We start from the raw sequence: 19082 nt of genomic DNA on the forward strand, positions 1-19082 counted from the left end.
AATATTTTCAGAAGGATGAGTATGCTTTAGAAGTCCAGTTTTTTTTAACATTATAATCATGAATCAGAAAAGATGCTATAGAAAGAGACTGTTTTAGAAAATATGTCACAATCTTCCATTTCCCTTTCCCTGGCAATAACATTCTTTTGAATAGACATCACCCAGCCTTTGGACCGTCACCTCTGCAACTCTGAAGCAGCCGAAGTTAACATGCTAGAAGAGATAAACAGGAAGGATGAGGGAACAGCGCCAGTGCTCAAGACAGGCGTGTCCCCCTGGCGAGTCAGGAGAGCTTGCATTCTCTGGTTACAGATCATCTGGGGGAACGGAGCCTGGCAGCTGAGGCCTCTCGCTGTGCTCTGAGCATCTGACAAGGCATCATTGGCAGAAAGTCTGCGTTCCCAGCCCACTTACCACTGTTCAGGTGATGGATGAGAACAGGGGTTCTCATTCTTGCCAAGAACACGGCTGCCAGCTCTTCTGTGGCATCAGAGTTCGAAGGAATTTTGTGCAACATGAAAGACAATTCTCATGATTTCGATTTTTAGTTCTCTTCAGCTTCTTTGCTCCTCTTATAAACACTGGAGTTATATCTCCAAGAGATAAACAAAACAGGGAACTAGAAATCACTGGGAGCTCTGGGGGGATCTCATAACTCAAGTCATGTGGGAAATATTCTTTTGAGTCCTTCCTATAGTTTTGTTCTCAGATTGTTTGTATGTTAGGGAATATATGTAAATATAGTTCTTTATACTGTTTCCTCTATTCCAGGCCTGAAGGGCAAAGACCACCATCAAACGGTCACTTTACCCCAGCCTCTCCCATGGTTCCTGGAATTCCAAATCCAAAGGCCCTTCCTTCACTTTTCCACTTTCCTGTCTGATACTCCTGTTTGACCTAACAGAAGCCTCATTCTCCAAATCCCTTTCTCCCTCTGAGTTTTCAGTGAAACAAAGTTAAGGTTATGGAAGATGAAGGATAGCCCTCCAGTCATGGCATCTGCTGGGCCCCGAAGAGATAGCGGTCTGGCTCCCAGGCTGGTCGCTGAGGACCCTGTGTTTCAGCATCATACTTCCCCTGCTCCAGACGTGAGGACCAGAGCTCTCCTGCCGCGGGTGGTGAGCCCGGTGTCTGCTGGGAAGTTCAGTATCTAGGTGGTTATCCTGTTTCATCAAGAACACAGAGTGAGAAAGAGGTGAGATACGTTTCTTCTCCAATCACATCTTTCTTATGCTTTTAGGGACTTTCCTTCCACAGGATATGGGCAGAGCTGTGACTTTGAATAAAGTTTTGAGCTGTTACCACCTTTGATTAGCTATAGTTATTACCGCCTGGAGAAAACTGTATTACCGGTAAGAAATCAGGAATGATGAAACTTGCCCTAAATTTCATCCAGGGGCAAGGGAAACACTAGTTCCAGAGAACATATTTAAATAAACAGTGAGAGACAAAAAAAGAGCTGCTCCATGATTTCATTGTGTGGTTCGTAGTTGTTTAGTACGGTGATTAGCAGTACTTTTTTTTTTTTTTGCTCTGTAAATGTAATAAGAATATCATTACATCCACAGAATGAATTATTCACAAAGTTTGAAAGAAAACTGCTCAATTCTACAAGGTAAGAAACAAAAACATTATAATTTTTTTTTCCATTTTATTTAAAGCCCCCAAAACAGATGTTAGTTTATTACAATAGAGTATATTTTCCCTGAAATGAACTGGGTTGCATTTAACTACATCAGTGGGCTCACAGTAGCCCAGTCAGATTGGAAAATGAGAACATTGCTATTAAAATGTAAGATAGCGTTCTTCCTTTGAAGTGCTAGTAATGATACCTTATTTTACAAGTTACCTTATTTTAGAAGTCTTTTTTTGGAAATTTAGAGGATTTTAGTAAAGCTGACAGCTTTTCAAAAAAGTAAAACTGTTACGAAAATGGAATTTAATTCTTCAGAGTCCTTTCATCCCTTCTCTGTAATGACCAAGTCCCATAGCACGCTACGGGGAAGGAAGGATATTTACTGTGGTTTTTGTTGTGTTTCGTACCTTCAAAGTTATCCTGACAATGTATTGGCGGGATTAAGACGTGAATACAATAATTGACATATTAAAGGGACAAGAAAATAGAATAATTAGGTTTTAGGCAGCAAATAGTTTTGAGAAATGCAGGTTACAATAGACCGATTTCCTGAGTGTATGTAACTTTATATTTTTGAGATTTCTGTCTTCCTTCTCTGTTTGTCGTCTCTAACTATTTAAAATAATATCTAAATCTTAAAATAGTATCTTCCATTTACTGGGCTCTTCCCGTGTGTCAGGCTTAGGCACTAACGTTGGTGATTTGGGCACTAATGTTCCAGGATTCAGGGGAATCAGGGGACTTCCTGGTAGCTGCTTATGACGGGGCTGGGGTTCGGACGGGCCTCTGACTACAAGACGCCCTGCTTCTGCTCAATCGTGGCCTCATTTTCATGGTGAAGTTTAAGAATTCTATGCCTTCCATTAAGTGGTTCACTTTAGATGTTTAAAAATTCCTTTAAGAGTTAATACTTGGTCCACAGTATTTGAAGTTACATAGCGGCCTCGCAGGAAATTCAGCTGCTGTTACAGCTCAGGTGTGCAGAGCCAGTGTAGGCCCCTCGGAGACACCGTGCTGAGTGTCACGTAGTGGGGGAGGGGGAACAGGTGACGGAGGACACCTCAGGGGCTCCACTCAGCAAGCCTGGTGAGCAAAGCAATCTGCACTTTTTTTTTTTAATTGAAGTATAATTGCTTTACAATGGTGTGTTAGTTTCCGCTTTATAACAAAGTGAATCAGTTACACATATACATATGTTCCCATATGTCTTCCCTCTTGCATCTCCCTCCCTCCCACCCTCCACAATCCTACCTTAAGAAACAGGAAACATCTCGAATAAACAACCTAACCTTGCACCTAAAGCAATTAGAGAAAGAAGAACAAAAAACCCCAAAGTTAGCAGAAGGAAAGAAATCATAAAGATCAGATCAGAAATCAATGAAAAAGAAATGAAGGAAACGATAGCAAAGATCAATAAAACTAAAAGCTGGTTCTTTGAGAAGACAAACAAAATTGATAAACCATTAGCCAGACTCATCAAGAAAAAAAGGGAGAAGACTCAAATCAATAGAATTAGAAACGAAAAAGGAGAAGTAACAACTGACACTGCAGAAATACAAAAGATCATGAGAGATTACTACAAGCAACTCTATGCCAATAAAATGGACAACCTGGAAGACAAATTCTTAGAAATGCACAACCTGCCAAGACTGAATCAGGAAGAAATAGAAAATATGAACAGACCAATCACAAGCACTGAAATTGAAACTGTGATTAAAACTCTTCCAACAAACAAAAGCCCAGGACCAGATGGCTTCACAGGCGAATTCTATCAAACATTTAGAGAAGAGCTAACACCTATCCTTCTCAAACTCTTCCAAAATATAGCAGAGTGAGGAACACTCCCAAACTCATTCTACGAGGCCACCATCACCCTGATACCAAAACCAGACAAGGATGTCACAAAGAAAGAAAACTGCACTTTTGTAAGACGTTCAGTTTCTCTTACAAGAGAAGGATGCCCTTCTCTCTCCCCCTGCTTCTCAGGCGGAAGCGGGGTCCTAGGGATGCAGCGGTGGGGACATGCCCTGAAGGTTCTGGACTCGGGAACGCCCCGGGTTCTCCTGATCTCCCTCCTTATCCGTCCCTTTCACCTCGATGCCGTCTGTCCTGCTGGCACCGTCGAGCTCAAAGCTCTTACCCGCCAGAGTCTGATTTTCCTCTGGCTTGGCCGTGGGCTGCGTGCACCTGGCTGACCAGCCTCCCCGGCTTCTGCAGCCACAGGGCCGGAGTCGCCACCTGGTCCCCCATCCAAGCCCAGCGCCCAGTGACCCGCCACCTCCCGAGCTCCAATGTCACGGGCTCCACGGGGCTGGTCCAGGCTGCATCCTCCCTTCGTGTGACTGAGCTGAGCTGCGTGTTCTACAACTCGAGTCCCCCCGTTGTAGGTGCGGAAAAGGGGGGCTGAGGCAGGAGGTAGCGCCCCTGGGAGAATGCTTTTGCAGAGTTCTCAGTGGGGATGAGTGAGTGAGAGCTTGTTGTGTTATGGGGAGCTAGTGTGACAGTGACATTGTGACCTCGGGTTAAAGGTGAATGCAGAGCTTGTTGCCCTTTGCTGGATTTTCTCCTCTTTGGACCAGACGCTTACTTATCGCTCTTCTGTTTCAAGCAAGCTCAGGTCCTACATAAACCTTGCCCAAATGTTTTAACCTATTGTTTAAACTAATAACCGGAATCAGATGCGTTTAACCTTGCTCAGATGCTGCCTTTACGCTGGAATCGTTTGCCTTGGCGGCTTGTCGGAGCCGCAGGATAATGTTTAATGACGATGTCTGTCTGGGCTACAGATACTTGCTGACTCATTGTAAAGTTAACGAAGTGAATGAACTAATGAACAGTGAATCGCAAATTTGCCTTGTTTTAATGGAATTTTATTTTGAAGTTAATTCCTAAAGGAGATTCTAACATGGTAAGTTCGTTTGTCACCTCTGGTAACGGATAGCTTTGAAGATGCTTAGTATTCAAAATAAATAGTAACAAACTGCTAATGCCCTTGTGGTCTCACGCTATTAAAATAAAATTAGTTGTCCACTGGTTTAACGCAATGTTCTAAAGGTAATAAAATATTACACAAGAGGCCAAACTGCGAAGCTGCGTTCAACACCACGCAGAAGGTGTTGTGTATTTTCAGCTTCCTGTCCAGGGTCCGAGGCTGTTGAGGTGAGACTCCAGCCAAACCTCAGTGTCAGGCTGGAAAAAACCCGTTGCTATTAAAGAATGAGACCAGTTAGATACAGGAGTCCCACACTGAGCTCAGCTCTGTAGCTTATTTTGCTAATATATTCTTTTCAGGGCCAAAATGTAGCATCTGAGGATCTATCCGTAGCAGTCCTGCTTGGATAATGTGCCCTATTTCACCATGAAAAATTTTTCTCTCTGAGCTGAGTAGAGAAACCACACTAAATTATTCCAGGGCTTACGCTCAATTACAATTCAAAAGAGTTTCACTTATTTTATGTCTTGTGTAAAAATAACTCTTTATTGCCTCTCAGTTCCTCTACCAGAGGTCCTGCTTCATAATAGATAAACTCACTTTTCAGGGTTGAGATTTAACTGTTTGAAATCGGCACGTAGTGAATCTGTGGGGCTGAGGCACTATTCCCTCTGGGTTTGGCCCGTTTTCCCCTCTTACACAAGTGGTGAGGAAAGGAACAGGGACAGCCTGGCAGGCTAACAGTTAACCTTTTAAAATAAATCATGAGAACTTTATGTAAAGTAAAACTCACATTTATTGCCCTACAGATTCTGCTGTGTATTAAGCGTAATGACTGATTCTCTACGAAATGGCTAATATCCAGGCTCCGAGTTGCCTGTCATCCTCTCATTACAGTGGCTCAGAAAGCCTTGACTTGTTCATTTAAAATATGCTAAATTGATATGGATTTTAATATCTTTATCAAGTGTAGTATTTTTTATAGTTAGCAATTTCCAAATTTCTTCTTGAGTGAAAAATGGCTTTTGTATTATTGTATTTTTCCCTTAGAGGGAAATCTGTCCCGGGCTCGTAAACGATTCGCCTAAAAACTAAGGCCCAGATGTGCACCATTTGCTCTTCATTTTCGGAGTGTAAATACTCCCCCACCACGCAGCCTCCACGCTGTCCTGTGACACCACTGAGCTGAGAAGTGGAGGAGGCAAGTGACCAATCAGCTTTCTCAAGGGTCTTGGAGCTGCTCCAGCCCATCTCTTGCTGTAATTTAGTTGTCCCGGGGCAGGGGATGGCAGGCTTTCTAAATGGCAATGGAACAAAATATAGAGATACGTGTAGGCATCTTGGGGAAATGGTAACCTTTACTAAGTCGATATGTTATATCTGGATTACAAAGTAGGAAATGCTAATTCAGTTATTTTGTCATCAAATAATCTATGTTAAATTAATATTGTAGATGAAAGTAGTAGAAAACAACTTTAAAGAGAAGCTCTGCTAGCCTTTATTACTCACTAATGGAAAGCATTAAGATCCCTTGGAATTAATAAATAAATCCTGAATAAAATACAGATTGATCTTGTAAAGCCCTTCTTTATTCTTTTTCTATGGGAATTTGAGAATAAAATTACCAAGCGTGAGAAATGTGAATTGAAAGACATTAAAAAGGATATTGAATGGTGCAATTTAACACTGTTCAAATTCAAGGCATGGAAACACTGGTCATTATTATCCTTCTTACAAGTCAATCCCAAGAAATCTGTTAGTAGGCGGATTATTTCTAATAAATGTGTAGGGATTTTGGTCTTATTAGTGCTTAGGTCCTGAAATAGCTATCACCTGAGCCATCAGAAAATATAGCTTTTTTATCATTAATGAGTAAAAACTGGGGACAAATGCCAATACTTACTTACTCATTGTTAATATGTATTAATTACAGAAATACTACCTGGCGGAACCATAAGGGGAACCTCTAGTTTGGGGAACAGAGAAACTTAGATTGAAATGCCTATGATTTCATTTAACAAACGGACAACTCACCTGATAATTAATTCAATTAATTAATTAATTGATCGATAATTAATTGAATTAATTAATTCCTCATCCGTAAACTAGAAATAGTGGCACCTTCTTTGTGAGGTTATTTTAGGGATTAAAAAGAGTGCTTGTACAGTCTTTGTACAGCGCTGGGATGAAACAGATATTCAGCAGGTAGCAGCTCACAGTAGTGTTACAGGTGATGAGAGCTGGAATAAGGAAGCAGAAGCTTGGAAAGTATAGGAAAGGCGTTTATTGTCACAGAATTACAACCAACAAAAATCAGCCTCAAGCACAAGTTTCTCGACTTCTACTCTGGTGTTTCTTTCAAAGACACCATTGGCATACAATGGTAATCTGTGAAAAACTTGAACTGTCGAAACATGTGTTGATACTATAAATGGATCTGCTGAAACTAAAATAATCATTTCTCTTGGCTGTAGAGAGAGGTGTAATATCTCCACATTATGTTTCACTGGTACAGGTGCTAATTGATCAAAGTACAGAGAAGATCACTATGTAGAATACTGGCACTGTCTCCAGACATCTGAACAGAGTAACTGGCTTTGACACACCTGCTGAGAAGCGCTGGAAGCTAAGCAGGCAGGACTCTGCAGCCGCGTCAGGGGCGTGGGCTCAGATTCCCAGTCACGTGGTGGCTGCTGGGCTGCGTTCTCCCCCGGAGGCTGGACCGGAAGAGCCTGCTTCCAAGGTCACGGGGTGGCTGAGAGCATCTGTTGTATCTGCAGGCTGCAGCCTTTGCAGAAAGGCAGCCAGAAGCCACTCACCGACCGTTCTGCGTAGGTCTCTCCAACCAAGGCACAAAAGAAAGTCTGTTTGCTCAGACAGAAGATTATGTAACACAGCACAATCATGGAAGTGACGACCCAGGACCTTTACCATATTTTATTGGTTAAAAGCAAGTCCCAGTTTTGTCCACAGGCAGGGGTGTGAGCAGCCTTACACAAAAGTATGGATGTCCTTGCATGCACACAAGGGTGTGAATCCAGGAGGTGGGTATGTGAACTTGAAGTTCACCTTCAAGTCTGTTGGCCACAAGTACTAATAGTAATTTGAGATTAAAATGATGTAAATGTATGGAAACGTTGCTTGCTAACTCTTAGATAACATATTTGTGTGTCAGCAAGTATTTGGTCACTTGAACAGTTTTTAACCTTTCAGCCCAATAAGGCATTTAACCTTTGGTATGACTATAACTACAGAGAAGAGAAGTAGAAAATTTGGAAGGCTCAGAATATAGGCTTTCTTTGAAAAATGCACTGCAGAGAAGTCAGCACCTTGAACTTACTGGGGGGATTTCCACCTGACTTTAACAAAAAGAATTGGGTGGAAAAATCCCATACACCAATAAACCCGGAGGCTGAGGAGAGGCTGCAAAGCCCTCAGGGCTCTGCAGGTGACACGAGTGGCTGCTAACTTCCCTCTGCACCGAGAGCACGCTTTGGCTTCAGTATTAGGGGATGGGAAGAATATTTTATGGGAACACTTTTGTCATCTTTTTATGACAGTAATCCCACTTTCTAGGCTGTCCAGGAAGCCTGACCTTTGTTTTTAACATTGTCTATAATCAAAAATCATTCCATATAGTCTCATCTTTAATGTGTGTTTTATTGGACGCAATCCCTTTTAAAGTTGGGCATTGTATTCATTTCCTGTTGCTATGTAACTAGTGACCCCAAAACATGGCTTAGACAGCAGATCTTTGTCTTTAACAATTTCTATCCTAGAGAGTCTGGGCATGGTCTTGCTGGGTGCCTGTGACTCAAAGCCTCTGTGAGGTCGCAGACAAGGTGTCACCTGGGGCTGCAGGTACCTCAGCCTTCACCAGAGCTGACAGATCTGCTTCCAGCTCAGACACAAGTCGCTGGTGGGGTCACATCATTCCTGGCTGCAGATCTGGGCTTCTGCATCCATAAGGCTGCTCACACCTGGGCAGATGGTCCCCGGGGCAGGTAACTGAGGCAGTGAGAGTGGGGAGAGGACCCCAGGGCAAAAGCCACAGCCTTGGATACCCTAATCCAGTAGGTGGCCTCGCAGCACTTCTGCCATATCATGTCCTTGGAAGTGAGTCACTGGGTCTAGTTTACACTCAGGTGAGAGGGACTGCCAGAGGGCGGGGGTCCTGGAGACAGGACTGTGTGTGCGTCTCAGACGCTGCCCGCCACAGGTGCTGGTATCCTGATAAAATAGCACATGCAGGAAGAGGGGATATAACATGCATTAGTGGTCACAATGTCCTAGGTGTCTTTCTTCATCATGCTGGCTTTACCTGCACACGACTTTCGGAAATTGACCTTCGGAGACGTTGTGGAAATTGGCTGAGGTCACAGAGCAGGGATGTGACCTAAGGGCTACATTCACCAGGTCCTCATTTCAGGCGGCATCCCCGTAATGACACATGCTGGCCTGATTATGGCGCTTCAATGGGATAATAGAGCCGTTCAAAAACATACCAAGTTTTAAACCGCTGAGGGTAAGAGATAGCTTAACAATTCTGAACTTTACCAGGGGTTCTTACAAAAGAACACAGCCCATACCTGGTTGTTGGAATGAGTTAAATTCAGTGTTTTAACTGTTGTGCTGTGGCTTGGTGTTGGTGACACTTTCTCTGTGGCCCATTTCTTTTTTTTTTTTTTTAACATCTTTATTGGGGTATAATTGCTTTACAATGGTGTGCTAGTCTCTGCTTTATAACAAAGTGAATCAGTCATACATAAACATATGTTCCCATATGTCTTCCCTCTTGCGTCTCCCTCCCTCCCACCCTCCCTATCCCACCCCTCCAGGCTGTCACAAAGCACCGAGCCAATATCCCTGTGCCATGCGGCTGCTTCCCACTAGCTATCTACCTTACTACGTTTGTTAGTGTGTATATGCCCATGACTCTCTCTCGCCCCGTCACAGCTCACCCTTCCCCCCTCCCCATAACCTCAAGTCCGTTCTCTAGGAGGTCTGCGTCTTTATTCCTGCCTTACCCCTAGGTTCTTCATGACATTATTTTTTTCTTAAATTCCATATATATGTGTTAGCATACGGTATTTGTCTTTTTCTTTCTGACTTACTTCACTCTGTATGACAGACTCTAGGTCTATCCACCTCATTACAAATAGCTCAATTTCGTTTCTTTTTATGGCTGAGTAATATTCCATTGTATATATGTGTCTGTGGCCCATTTCTGACCTACATAGGTGTATAGGTAGCCAATCAGTCTTTCTCTCTCTATTTCTTCTTCTACACACACACACACACACACACACACACACACACACACACGTCGTGACTATTCAGAAACCAGAACTAGAGGCATGTATCTGTCACCCCGACTACCCACATCCGTTCTACCTTAACCCGTCTTCTGCTTCCTTCTTTCCCGAGGCTGATACTGACCATTGATCTCTTTGGACTCCACACACCTTCCCAATCTACCCAGTCACTTATGAGCTCATAGCTGTAATATTTTTTTAATTTTTAATTTCATATTAGATCTCCCTTTCTTGCCCCTAAATGACATCCTGTGAATGTTCCATACATTTTCAGCCATCACATTCGATTGTTCAAAGTCCAATCCAGTTCAAAAACCAACCTCAAAAGTGGTTTAAATCTTATCGCTTTTCCCCAAAGCTGGCTGGGTGCTGTGTCGCAGACCTGAGGTGAAGGATGGAGGGGGCACAACTTTTCACTCCTCTCCCTTCATCTGTTCCACTCTCCCTGCCCTGTTCAACAAGTCAGATTGCAGATGTAAGCAGTCATAGTAAATGTTTTAGGCTTGTAACGTTAATTAAAATTAAATTACCCAAATCACAGCCCTGGAAAAAGGCAGTATTGAATCAACTTCTGTGTCCTTCTTGAGTGACCGTTTGTCACCTTCCTTAAACCAGACGTATTCCCCTCTCACCCATAAGCGGATAGCAAGCATTCTGCTAGTATGATTTCCCTAAATGCATACGATGAATCCTCTTCCATGAAGGAAAAAAGGAAAAGGAAAACTAGAATGAACTAAAGACTTCCAGCAGCACATTAACTTGCTTCGTACAGATTTTCATCCCAGAGAAAGGGTGTTGAATATTTGTGGAAGGCAGGCTGATCCCCAAATATGCCTTACGTACAAACCCCTGAAACGTGTGGATCTAGCGGGATTAGCCTGGATGGGCCCAGGGCGATCACAGGAGATGGACCCCGCACAGGAGAGGGTCCCAGGACCACGACCGGCTGGACGCTGGAGGGGCCGCAAGCAAAGTGCGGGAAGAAGCTGAGTTCTGCTCCATTGGAGCCTGGAAGAAGACCCCAGCCTCAGATGGGAAAGACGGTGCCCGCCCACACCTCAATTTCAGCCCTGAGAGACCCTGGGCAGAGAATCCAGCCACCCTGGGCTGGACTTCTGACCAGAAGTAAGGTGAGCTAATAAATGGGGATTGTTTTAAGACAATAAAAGTGTGGGAATTTGTTAGAAAACTAATACAAGATTTAAACTGACGCCTAAATATGTATTATACACAGACTGTGCGATGAGACCGTGCTCCAGGACACTGGGTACATACGGGATCAAATCGAACATTCCCAAGGCCCTGGGCAGTGGTCGGGGCCTGTGATGATCCGCCGTCACAAGCGGTTTTTAGCAGTTCTGCATCCGCTGGCTTATTCCACGGGGAGAATAGCCCCATCAACGTCCTTACCTGGCATAGTTGTGTCTCATAATAAAGCAATGATCCCAGGCTTATTTCTTGATTTCTCGCTCCCCACTCCCGGCCCAACTAATATGTTATAAGCCCCATATTGTCACGTGTGTGTATGTTTCAAGATGTAATACACCATTCTATTCGTTTCCACAGCCCTGAACGCCCTCAATGATAAAATTCTTGAAAGTTAAAGAGGTGTGTTTTCTACCTATATTTTATACTCAGCTTTGCATAGGTGACATGGATTCAATGTTTAATTCATTTTTAAAATTATCCATGTAATTAATGAATAATTGCACCTTGTATTTTATCAGCTATTAAAGTCTGTCCACCTCTCCTATAATCTCTCTCCATAAGTGCCTGTGTGTGTGTGTGTTTCAGTTCTTAATTTTTGGAAACCAATTTTTTTTTTCCTAGGCTGAGTGTCTTAAGTTATCTTTAGAAATAGAAATTTTGAGGTTTCAATTTCAGAAGTAATAAATCTATTTTATAAGAATGGATCACATTAGAACAGTATTCAGTTTTTAGCATCAGGTCGTCTTATGAAGTTTTCTCTCTTGAGATTCGCACATTCAATGGGCAACAGATTTTCAGAGAACACTAAGTGAAATGGTTTAATTTTTGTTTCAAGGAAAGTAATTCTACAAGGACAAAAAAAAATAATTAAAATAACGAATAGGTGTTTTAAATTTGCGCTATTTAAATAGATCTAGCTCTAAGAAAAGAATTGGCTAGATGCATTTAGCATTAAAATATCTAAAATGCTTCCAGAATATTCAAATAATTGTCAGTCACTTATAAATATCTAGTAATCGCAGCTTTTCTGCAGGTATGAAGTTGTAACATAGATGCTGTTACAGATGCGTTCTGCCTGCCCACGGGAAGCACGTGGAACAGATGTGGAGGATGCCTGAGGTACTGGAGCAAAAAGAATGTCTTCAAGTTCAGAGGAAGATTTTCCCCCGTGTGCAATCATTAAATCTGATAAAATTTAGGACTTTGCTTCTGGATCTTGATTTGGACAGATGTGAGGAAAGGCGTGTAGGAGACCCCATCAGAGGAAGTAATAGAGCAGAGCAGTTAGTGGGTGTCTGTCACCTTGCGGAGGGGGTGGTGACCCACCTAACGTGGACCACTGCTGACTCCTGGACCAGAGAACTTGCCACGTGGACAACTATTTAAATGCCCTAAAACTGTGATGCGTCAGGGTTGCAGGGAAAGATGCCAAAATATCTTTCCTATGAATATGTATGAATGTTACGGTAATTATGTGCTATCCAAAACTATGTCACACACCACGTGGCTGTGGCGGATGCATTCCTGTTACAAAGCCTTAGTCACTCTGTGTGTCCACGTGAGTCGGCCGTTCCTCCCACACAACGTGACGTGTATCTCCCCGCCCCATTGACGTCTGAGTCCGTCTTTATCCAGGGGACTTTAGCAGATATGGTAGGAGGGAAGGCTCGTCTCCCACTTGTCCTCAGCCTGGGAAGACCATGCGCCAGGCAGCTCCCTGCCCCCCTGAAGATGAATGAAGCCCTGCCCTGCCCTGATCAGCCAACAGCCAGCATATACCTCGCGCAGCAAGAATAAACTACAGCTTTGGGGACAACAGAGATTTGGTTTGTTATGCAGTTACTACGACAGTGAGTGATAAAATGCTTCCCAGAGTAATTAAACACATGTGTTTCTAAGCATGGAAGGATTCCCAAGTTTTCAGTGCAAATGCAGATAACTCTAATATAGTTTGTTTTTTAAAAAATGTTGATAAAGATTCTTTCCTTCTAATATTTCCATCGTGACAGTATTAAAGCCACAGGAAGACTTATTGCCAGTAACTAAAACCTCAAATGTAAGTTTTCCTTTCTATATGCCATTCTGTTTTCCCCTTAGGTGAAGAAGTAAGAGCAATTCTAGGGACAGCTTGGGAAGAAAAATACAGGCACACACACAATTGAGGTTTTCTAACAAGTTCTTCATTATGTTGGAAGCAAAATGCTCTATTTTACAGTCTTGTCACACAGCATAGCTACAAGCAGGCACTCTGGATTTTTCTACTAAAATAAACATTCAAGAAAAATAACTAGGAAAAGGCTCATTTGAACCACCTAGCAGGGCACCAGAAGGAGGCAACCATTAGCTATCAATATTGACTAAAAAGAGTCTGTTGGGCAGGCTGGAGAGAGGTTTCGTTTTGTCTGTGATGTTTGCAAATCAGACTCTTGCAGGTGTTATGAACATATCTGCATGTTGTACTGTTTCCATCTGTTACGATTTCATAAGTCAAATATTTCTCTTCCAAAGTGTTTCATCACTCTCATTTTATTTCCTCCCATGAATCAAAAATTACAAATCCAGTCAGATCAAACAAATCGAGTTGGCGAAATAGAAAATGCATAGAATGTTTGACTGTAAACAAGTCATTAACATTTCTGTGATTCCGTTGTTTATGCCTCAAAAAAATAAGAAATGAGAATGCCTGAGACCAGAATGTTAGGTAGAAGTCTGCATTAATGGTTGTTGCTAAGGGCAAAGTGTGGAAATCTGAAACAAAAATAAGAAATTGTTATGAAAAAATAATAATTAACTACTTAAACATTAGTCACCACTGTTGCAACCACATAAGATAATGTTCTTCTTTCACTTAGTTTCCATTTCTGTACTTCCGTAAATGCACAGTATATTTAATTAGCTTAGGTATATATCCATTTAAAAGTAAAACAGTTGAAGATGTGACTGAAGTGTCAAATATCTAGATAGATAGATAGATAGATAGATAGATAGATAGATAGATGATAGATAGATAGCTTTGGCAATGAAATGATGCTGAAATGATGGTCATTTAGTCATTTTTTCCCAATCTGTTTTTGCTGTTGTAGCTTATTTAATTTTCCTCTTTGCACATCTCCTAGTACCAAATCTTTAATGAAAAGAATTGATTTAAATATTTCAGCTACTTTTCTATTTTAACTGTTTATATTACATCATTTTTCATGGTGAAAATACTTATTCCCTCAAATTATAAATTTAATATATAGTCACTTAAAACATTTTGGACAACATTGGAAACCAAAAATTAGAAATAAAAATACTCCACAATTGTATGAGCTGTAGTGCTGGAAAAGACATCAACTTGGTGCTTAACTTGAAGGTGTCTCCTAACTTTTCAATGGACCACCGTATCTAGAAAAATTGCGAAAAGGGCCAAGTTTATTGTAATTCACCCCAAGTCCTTTCCCACAGTGTCTGGGGGGTGCGATCCTGTTTACTCTTCTGGAGGCTGGCGGTACCCCCTCTATGGGGAGGTATTTTTGCAAGTTGATGCTGTAGCTTTTGGAGGTCTCCTTTCTTCCTCTTTTTATATCCTGACTTCTAACCAATACTTTATTTTAGTTTATGTGACTAACAAATACGAGAAGTTAAGGTAATTGTCATAAGTGTCCATTTGTCCAAGACGCTGTTGCTAGTTGACATATTACATTTCTTACTTCCGTTGAGATCTTTAATCACTGTCTGAAGTGAGAGGTAGTACAAGGGAGGGACTGAGAAGTTATTTCCCAAGAGCAAAACATAACGGAGCTGAGGACTGTCTGATCCAAAAGGTTTTGGTTAATTAAACACATTTAAATTAAAAGAAAATCTTGCTGAAATATTCTTCATATTTTTCAGGCATTTCCTTTGTGTGTGTGTGAAGATGACTTTAGAAAATTTACTCGTATAGAAATAGCTTTAGTCAATAGACATTTCCTGAGTGCTGTGGAGAAGCAAGATCCGTGAGAAAGACGCAGCTTCGAGCTTGAGGAAGAGATAAATATCACTCCTGTGCTCGCAGACAGCCCCTCACGAGATAAAGGACGGAGGAGGTGATGAGAGGCCAAGAAACCAGGACTATGCAGAATATCCCATGACTCTCATATTTCCATTTCTTTTCTTTTTTTTTTTTGCGGTACACGGGCTTCTCACTGCTGTGGCCTCTCCCGTTGCGGAGCACAGGCTCCGGACGCGCAGGCTCAGCGGCCATGGCTCATGGGCCCAGCCACTCCGCGGCACGTGGGATCTTCCCGGACCGGGGCACAAACCCGCGTCCCCTGCATCGGCAGGCGGACTCTCAACCACTGCGCCACCAGGGAAGCCCATATTTCCATTTCTTAAGCCTTAATTTCATCTTCCACTTGAGATCCTTTAAATCACTTTCTTTTCCTCATCTACTTTTTTTTCATGATGTACTTCAAGGCTGAAGACACATTTAGATTCGTCCTGCCCATAAAATTAAATTACTAAAACTCATGTTAATTTAAAAAAAAATGAGTGGATATAATAATTAATTAATTAATTAAGCTCAGAGGTTTTGATGGATTCCCTTAAACACACGATTCAGATAGTAGATTACGGCATGTAAAGTATAGGAGTTGATAAGATGTAGTCACTTAACTCAAAGGAATAACTCTAGGCACATTTAGCCCTTTAAAATTAAACACACATGATCACATGTAACTTACAGGTTGACAGTTGGTCAGTTTTCCTCCATTAAAATGAGGACTTTGCCTTCCACACAGTTTGTAGAAAACCAATCACGTTGTGAACACGTAGAAATACAAACAAAACTTCTTGTACTTAGGAGTTAATTGAATCAATCAGCCATTTTTCAGAAATAACATGACCACCAAACCCTAAGTTCTCAGTTTTTCAAAAATTAACCCTAACAGAGTAACAAGGTAGCACAGATGTACCCGCTAGACCACCATACAGTATTTCTTATGCATACTACTCACTCATATCTAGTTACATTTTTTTATATAATAAATTATGATGTAAATTACAGTATAGTCTAATCATACAAATACAGGATTTTAAACTAGACCCCGTAAACCTAAGGACTTCTAGGATGGAAATCAAAACGCTTTCCCGTAAGAACTAATGGGCAAGAAAACAGGAAACCATATAGACCATGATACTGTGCAAACCCAAATGAGCTTTAGGCTGTGCGGTCCCGGACCTGCCACCCCCAGTGGAAAATCAATACTGGATTCAATTCCTCTTAAAAAGATTAATATGCAACCCTCCTGTAAGGAAGGAAAATACCATGTAATAAATACATTTACCTTTACAAATCAAGTCACTGTTAATTAGCGATAAGCTAGGAAACAATATCTTGGCATGTGTTTATCCAGGGACTGGAATAACTTGTTCTACACTGGTATATTTACAGCACATTAATTGGATTAGGTAGGCTAGGATCAAAGGAATCCTCTGGAATTCATTAATTTTATATTTTATCTTTTTCAGGAAGATTCAAAGAGATAAAGATGGACTTTTCATAGGACTTTTTACTTATAAAAGGAGCTGGCCTATATCTCTTTAACATATGTTGTAGCTCAAAATTTAGGCAGACTTCTTAATTATGTAGAAATCTTGAAATATGATTAAAGTAGGAGAATATAGTTTATAAACTGCTCATAACTTTTAAAAAACAGACTTTTTATAGCAGTTTTTTATCTTATCTATGAGCCCAACATATAGAGGTAAAATCTTGGTACCAACTATATCACCACCAAAATATTTTTCTACAAGAAAATAATTTTCAAATCCCTGACTGCTGACTCACTATTTCAAGCAAGTTTTTTAGAGAATAACTTTTGCACATGCGATAATACTTAGGTGTTTTGGCTTGCGTTTACTTTAAATATTTTCTCCAAACATACATATTCATATGCACCCCAATGCAGAGTGGAAATTTTATATTATTCAGGTAGCAGTTTGGGAGCCTACACAGGATAATTCAAGCTTAAACATTCAAGAAATTTTGTTCGTAGATATGGAAATTGGAGGCAATTTACATAAAGTCTATTCACTGAATACTTAGTGAATAATTATTATATTTGCCCTCTGATTACCTTGATTTAATCCTTATTGGTATGTATTCATTGAACCAAAGCAAAGTGCCCTATTTATCGCTCAGTTTATGAATAAGCTACTTCACACAGCATTCTACCACACATGTTATGTCCACATTCCATTTCCATGATGTTGAAACAGATTTTCTTTTTAGTACTCAGGACACCAACATAGCAAAAGGAGAAAAATAAAGAAGGGAACAGAAAACGTTTCCTCTTGACCTGTGGAAGGGAAGTTAACCCTCTTTCTCATTAAAGCAACAGTTGTATCAGTAACAGTTGTTTAACGTCAGTTTGCTCTGGGCTAGAAAACAAAAGAAGATCTGACTATTTCAGCAAACAAAATGGGATGTTTTACATGGGATGTTTTTATTTTGGGGTCTTTAATGTCTTAGAATGTCTTTCTCTATTCTCAACTATTAGAGGCTGTTTGACAGGAATTTGATAAGTATTTTGCCTAAATCATATCAATATAGAATATGGTTATAATCTTTATTTATATGTAGAACACTGTTTTTCCAGCACTTTTGTTTTTGCAATTGACAGTAAATAAATAAATAAAATACATTACTTCCCAATGCATGATACTGTAAATTGAAACACGGTTTCATAAAATTCTAAGTAGTATTAATCTATAAGGTATACTCTTATATTTACTATCTTTTTTTTTAAATTTACTTACTTATTTTTTTATTTTTGGCTGTGTTGGGTCTGTTTCTGTGCACAGGCTTTCTCTAGTTGAGGCTAGCGGGGGCTACTCTTCGTTGTGGTGCACGGGCTTCTCATTGCGGTGGCTTCTCTTGTTGCGGAGCACGGGCTCTAGGCGTGCGGGCTTCAGTAGTTGTGGCTCATGGGCTCAGTAGTTGTGGCTTGCGGGCTCTAGAGCGCAGGCTCAGTAGTTGTGGCGCACGGGCTTAGTTGCTCCGCGGCATATGGGATCTTCCCGGACCAGGGCTCGAACCCGTGTCCCCTGCATTGGCAGGCAGATGCTTAACACTGTGCCACCAGGGAATTCCCTATCTTTTCTTATATACTTTATTTTCTAAAAGAATTTTGGCCACAATTCAACATTGTAATGGAAAACTAATGTCTTTGGAAGCCAAGCTGTAATCTGAAAGCTGATTCGCAGTGGCACAGAGCTGAACTGTATGGACTCTGGCGAAAGATATTCCCATAGCATCTGTGCATCTAAAAATTTACAACACCAGCAATTTTGCGTTTATTTTTTGTGAATATTCGCTTTACATCTAGGCTAGTTTAGTTCTATGATGATAAGGTTCATGTTCTGCTTTCATTCAGTGAATACATTACCCTTCTCAGGAACTTAGAAGCACAACATTAATGTTTATTGGATTCTGTCTTTGCCCCTATGAACTCTAAGGCATTAGGTCCTGCCTGTTACAGGTTCAAGATATGAATGAATCTATCCTTCACCTCGTTTTCCACTGCACACTCTAATCAGCATTATTGCTGCTCGTCGCCACAACTGTCTCCTAAATGATCTCAGTGCGTCCATCCTTGCCATTCTCAACTCAGGATGCTCTCATTAAAATGTAAAACTGATCTCAAACACCCCGGTGCCTTTAACGCGTCCTGCAATGTTCTGTATAGTAGATTCCCCTCCACACCAGCTAGCTTTTGATCCATGGCAAACCCACAACTTAGTGGGTTTGAGAGCCTAGTGGCTGAGGACTGCATTTTTTGAGTTGTCATTCGGTGTTTAAGTGGGACTGGGCCTGGGGAGGGAGTTCATCTGATCCAGGCTGAACTCACTCCTGCACTGGGGGCAGCGGCCAGGTCACCTGGGAGGCAGCTGGCATCAGAGAAGCCGCTCTGTTTTCTTCTCGCTTCTCGCCCTGCAGCGGGACAGCCCCGTCTTGTTCACGTGGAGA

The sequence above is a fragment of the Leucopleurus acutus genome, assembly GCF_964270905.1.
Source record: "Leucopleurus acutus genome assembly, chromosome: 17".
Classification (NCBI taxonomy): domain Eukaryota; kingdom Metazoa; phylum Chordata; class Mammalia; order Artiodactyla; family Delphinidae; genus Leucopleurus; species Leucopleurus acutus.